The 6,000-nt window shown below is 40.1% G+C and overlaps 1 long non-coding RNA gene across 3 annotated transcripts in view; it reads left to right on the top strand.

The window, feature by feature from the left end:
* Positions 1 to 6,000, top strand: part of LOC122178641 — a 121,002-nt gene that overhangs the window by 42,917 nt on the left and 72,085 nt on the right. For all 3 annotated transcript variants that reach the window (XR_006178406.1, XR_006178407.1, XR_006178405.1), the window contains 2 exons: positions 246 to 332; positions 2,691 to 2,851. This is a non-coding gene — a long non-coding RNA (uncharacterized LOC122178641). The remainder of the gene's footprint in view (positions 1 to 245; positions 333 to 2,690; positions 2,852 to 6,000) is intronic.

The raw sequence follows: 6,000 nt of genomic DNA, 5'->3' as shown, positions 1-6,000 counted from the left end.
TTCTCTTCTCTTCTCTTCTCTTCTCTTCTCTTCTCTTCTCTTCTCTTCTCTTCTCTTCTCTTCTCTTCTCTTCTCTTCTCTTCTCTTCTCTTCTCTTCTCTTCTTTAGAAGGAAGATGAATGAACTCACTTGGTACTAAAGATTAAAGTAATTTTCTAACATCTGCTGGCAAGTGATTTGTTTATTTTTCACATGGATAAATTTTGAGGTGAAACGACTTACCTGTGTCCAGCTTCTCTTTTTAGGGATATTCAGCTATAGAAAATGAATCAGAAGAAAGAACTTCAGAAGAGCTGGCAAGGATAGACGAGAAAAATGAAGTGAACTTTAAGGTCAGCATCATTCATAAAGATATCCACCTAACCTGATTATTGCCTGTCCCTCTTGAGAGGGGAAAATATTACGCGTCTGCATTAAAGTTGAGAAAAATGAGAAGCTGAAAAGAAGCAGAAGTTGTATTACTCTCTGAGGTAGATTATGTTGCACAGTTAACGAATGATCACCATTTACATTTTGTATATATATATATATATGTTTTTAAAGCATGAATTGTTGAAGTCATGTAACTGAACAAGAAAAGGTAAATATAAAAACAAAGCAAGTGAGGTGGGTAATTATTTAACGTTCAACTGGTTTCTTTTTCATAGGGGACTAAATAAATGTCCTTTGCTAACAGCAATGTGTTATTTATGGATTCAGAAAGGTTTGTTCTGTATCCTGATAATGACTCCATGATGGCAATATAAAATCTAAATGGTGTTCCAGCAGCCATTTTTAATGACTTTACAGCTTTGCCTCCCTGAGCACCTGAGGTTATTTCTAGGCTGATGTTCAGCTCAGCAAGAAATTCCTGGGGAACAAACCAAAGAGCAAGGCTCTCTTTTTACCATGCTGCATATCCCATAACATTCACCTTAGCCACAGGGCTGTGTTAGCTGGGGGAGAAAAGCACTGGGGACAGAAATGCTCATTTTGAGTCCAATAGCATACACTGTTGAAATAGGCTTATGAACAATGCTTATATTACTTGTCTGTTGCAATTTAAAGTAGGTGCATTTAGATTAACAATTGTTTGTGCACTAAGTGTGCTTTTTTGTCTTTCACCTGAGTGTGGATTTGAAATGCAAAACTCTGAATGATAATGCTAATTTGGTTTCATTTATTGGAAGTAGCATGTGCATATCTGATGTTTATCTGGGATTTTATGTATAATACACATGCACAGTTGATAGAAGGACAGGATGAGAGAGATACTGGGCTCAGTAGCATGGTTTATAACTGCTTTGATGGGAAACATAGGTGGGATAATAATTACTCTTGGATTTCTTGAAAACATTTGGTGGAGACTGTTTGAAAATGGTTACTTGGAAATGTTACTGTACTGGGCAACATTGTCCTTTAGGCAGGCCTGACATGAAGAGAAACCACTTCTTTGCTGCTGTGCTGCTTTGAACTATAGAAACTTATGTCACAGGCATGAGTTTACTTTTCCTTTTGTTGGACTGAGGGCTTTAGAAAAGTGCAGTGCAGAGAACACAGACATTTTTTCCCCTGTAACAACTTAAAGTTTAGAGCTGCTGCCAACGCAGAAGGAAATACCATTAAATAGATACAAGAAAAGCCAATATTCCACGTTATTCGTGCAGACAACCAATGGTTGAAACTTGCACGAACTGCTTCCACTTAAAAGCTGTCACTCACATTGGTTATAAAAAGCCCAGAGCACTTAGGGACTGTCAATCACTTTCACGAAGAGATAGCTGACACCTTCACATTTACTTTGCCGGTATTTACCAGATGCAGAAAACCAAAGGGCAAAAATGCAAATGAAAACACATTCTCACTGATCGTGTAATACAAGGGAAACATTTGGATCAGTTGTTGCAGTTGCTCACCTAGGAGCCTCCAATCATGAGCAGATTTCTCTCTTTTGCTCTATGAATAGAACTGTTGCAGGCTGGCTCTCCGCTGTCAGAGAGAACGCTCCTGCAGGCAGTGCCTGTGGAGGTCTGCCACAGTGTCATCAGGAGAGGAAACAGATTGACTCTGGCCCATTATGATTGGAGGAGCAGTGGGAAAATATGTAGAAAGAAGAGCTAAGAAGGGCACATGAAGGGCATTCACCTTGCTGCTTTCTTTTTTTTTTTTTTTTTTCTTATGGTAATAGGGATGTGTGTGTTGTAATTACCATAGACTGACAACTTTTTCTCTTGCAAGCAGGGGATTGGCAGGGAAATGAATAGGAGGAACCAGTTAATTCAAACCCATATCCATCTTTTGCTCTTTATCTATAGGCTTCTAGATTTAGTTATCCCTGGATTGCTTAGGTATCAGTGCTGGTGCTTTGGAGGGATGGCAGCTGTAGAAAGCACAGCTCAGGAGCCTCAGCCTCCTCTTGGGACCACTGCAGGAGGTCTAGCTGCAGCAGTGAGCAAGGTGCAGAACTGCTGTGTTCATTTATCCCAGGGCCAAATGCACTGTCCTGCTGCTTTACTGCTGAGCCCTGTCTCATGCAGTATCATTTTGAGGTGCACTGTGAAGGTAAAAGTTGTATCCTTGGGGCTGCTTCTAGAAATTCAGTGAGTTCTTTCACTGCACCTGAGCACCAAGTTTGTTTGTTCAGGTTTATTCCCACAAACACGTGCACCTGAAGTGATCTGTAACTGACTAGTGACTCTTTTTCTGACCAGAATATTACCTGACACACCAACTGAGGAAATGCTGAAGAACTCTGCTTTAAGTAATCACTCACATGGGTGCCTGTTTACCAGTCCAGTCCACCAGTGAGCAACTTCGGCCATTTACTCCTCTTGGACCAGTGCATCCAGCACCTGCAGCACATCATTTGCTGGTGAGTCCAGAGGTTTTGTTCATTTTACATATCTGGACATTAACAATCATTTGGTTCAACAAGCCATCTTCCATGGAAGGCTCCTCAAATAAGTGATGTATTGCCATTCGGAATTGAATTTGGCCAGTTTGGCCCCAGGTTAAACCCCCTAGATGAGGTTTTTGGAGATGTAGTGTATGTGTAGATACTTGTGCATAAATTCATAGAATAACAGAATCATTTTCCCAGTCAGTGAAAACACAGTCCATGCAATTGATGGAATTGAGTTTTTTAATTTACCTTGGAGTAGATACCTCTCAGATATCAACTGAGTAGTTCTATATGCTTTACATACAGGGAATTACCATAGTTACTGTAGTAGTAGGACTGTCTGATATGGTATATGTATACTTCAACCTTTCTGGCATCTTTAGCTTCAGTACAGGCTGTCTTACACTGCTCTGGAGGTCGCCTCAGTTAAGTAGACCAAGTATTTAGCAGTAATTTCTGATCTGTGTGTGTATGTTTTTATCAGATTTGTATATTATCCAGTGGTTTGAAGAACAACAATTTAGATTATGGTTATGAATAAACTAATTACATGTTAGTCAGGAATATCTTGCTGCTGAGTGGGTATAAATGCATGCATGCACCTGTGCTTAAGGAAGCTGTTAAATGCCACAAGCAGATTACAGAGGAGTTGGGGTAGTACAGTGAGATCAAAGGATAGATACCAAGGATACTTACCAAAGAAAAAGCATTCTCTTACTGTTTCTTCCATGCTGCATCTCTTTTTATAAATGGGCCCGGACTGTATTTTCTAGTTTATTTTCACATTAGGAAGTTCTTCCTTCCCTTAGGGAGACTCTTTGTGTTCCTCTCAAGGGTAAATAAAGAATGCTTCTCACCATGATAAATCTAGAGAAAGGAGAAGAAAACAAAATGTCCCTGTATTCATCTTGAATAGCTGATGGATGGTTACTTCAATTCTCTGCTCAGATTTTAGGGCCAAAAAATTGAAAGGTCATGATTAGTTTGGATCAGAGGTTGCGGCTAAGAGAAAAAGTTCGACAGTTTAATTTGAGAAAATGTGAACGTACATTGAGTAGTTTCCTAATAGAGGTATCTACTAGTATGATAATGGTAGCAGTCTCCTGTGGTCCACAGGTGATTGTTAAATAAAATGGAGATCTCTCTCTTTCTCTCTCTCTCTTTTTTTCTTTTTTTTTTTTCTTTTTTACCTTCTCAAAACACCAGGAAGGTGATGCACGAAGAATGCAGTGCCAAAGAGAGCTGCTGACAATAGTATCTTCTCCTCTCCATGCTTAGGTCCACATCTCAGGGCTCTTTGCTATACTACAGTTAAGATACACTGCTCAGAGAGTCAGGAAAACAGGTCGCAAACTCCTGCGTGCACTGATTATATTCTTTTGTTCCCTTCCAACAATACAGAAAACTAGCAAGTCCTTAAAGTTGGAACTTAGAGCTCTATCGGACAAAAAGATGGTTACACCTGGGAGAGTCTGTGGCTTACGTACCTCCAGCCTGGTGCGTAGACATGGCAACAGTAATTCCCTGGAGTGTTGATTTCTCCTCTGCAGATCCTGAGCTGGAGTCCTGCAGTTGCGCAAATTACTCTTAATGGTTGAGTGCCAGTGTTTAGTATGGGAGATCTTGTGAAGGTTCTTCAGAACTAAATAAATTTAATACCCTCATTCATGTCAGAGAATTTAAGGGTTAACTTATGTGCCTTGATTTTTTTACAAGTCTAGTCTTAGGCGGTTTGAGAAGGCCTAACAAAATCAAATTGCGTCATCTCCAGTCTGTTCAGCTTAAAGTAAATTTCAGATTGTGTCCTTGATTCCTTTAGAGAAGTGATTTATTCTAAATTATGGAACAACTTCCCTATTTTCATCAAATGATCATAACTAAATTACAAGAGGAACTCCACCAAAAAGCAAAGAGGAGCTGACCTAGAATATTGACTTCATTCTGGGGAAACCTCCAGCTAGCAATGGCAGCATGTACTTGACACTGCTTCTATCTCTGAACAACATGCAAGCTATCAGACATGATATTAAAGACAGTTAAATGACATGTGAAGTTGTCATTGTGATCTGATATTTCTTGAGGCATAACAGACTTGTTAGAAGGCCTTTTTAATTCGAGCAGCTGTGAGGCCACCACATTGTGGCCTTCCAATATTTGAAGGGAGCATATAAACAGGAGGGGGAATGGCTGTTTACAAGGGTGGATAGTGATAGGACAAGGGGGAATGGTTTCCCTGAGACAGGGGAGCTTTAGGTTAGATATTACGAGGGAGTTTTTCACTCAGAGAGTGGTGAGGCACTGGAACAGGTTGCCCAAGGAGGCTGTGGATGCCCCATCCCTGGAGGCATTCAAGGCCAGGCTGGATGTGGCTCTGGGCAGCCTGGTCTGCTGGTTGGTGACCCTGCACACAGCAGGGGGTTGAAACTCGATGATCATTGTGGTCCTTTTCAACCCAGGCCATTCTGTGATTCTATGATTTTGTCAGCTATAAGCAGTGCTCATGACATTTTGGGAAAATTTATTACAATTATTGTATGTAGGTATTGAAAAGGGATTAACTTTTCCAACTTACTGCAAAAATTTGATTTTGGCCTAAAAAGATGAATGGATTGGAATTCTAAAATGCATGGAAAAACTGGGCACAGGGTGAATGCAGGCACTCCTTTTGCAAATTACAAGTGTCTTCTTCAGCTGTTGCATTAGGGCAGAGTATTACTAATGCCACACATTGGTGAGTCAGGTCCTGAAATGTCTTATTTTCATTTGTATTTTGATGCATTTCTGTGACACTCTTCCCTTATTATTATTATTATTATTATTTTTATAAATCTCTGGGCTTTACTCTTTCTAGTTTTCTCCAATTCAGGAAAGCTAATATATGTATTTTCTTTAGCAAATTGATATAAAATTAAATGACTTCATAAAAAGGGTCCTCAAGACAAACATCAAATACTACGAGATTCACAGTGAAGTCTTAGGATTCTTCAGCATAAAAGGAGAGGTATTTGCAAAAGGCTCCCCAGAGAGTGATGTGTGAAGGGAGTGGAGCCTCTGGAGGACCACCAGAATAGTTAGGTCAAGCCTCTCCTCTGGATCACCTTGCTCGCCATCAGAGCTGC

This window comes from Lagopus leucura, unplaced genomic scaffold (assembly GCF_019238085.1).
Source record: "Lagopus leucura isolate 7727_CA_CO unplaced genomic scaffold, USGS_WTPT01 Super-Scaffold_100002, whole genome shotgun sequence".
Classification (NCBI taxonomy): domain Eukaryota; kingdom Metazoa; phylum Chordata; class Aves; order Galliformes; family Phasianidae; genus Lagopus; species Lagopus leucura.
The sequence above is the reverse complement of the archived record's forward strand: the minus strand, read 5'-3'. Positions and strand labels throughout refer to the sequence as shown.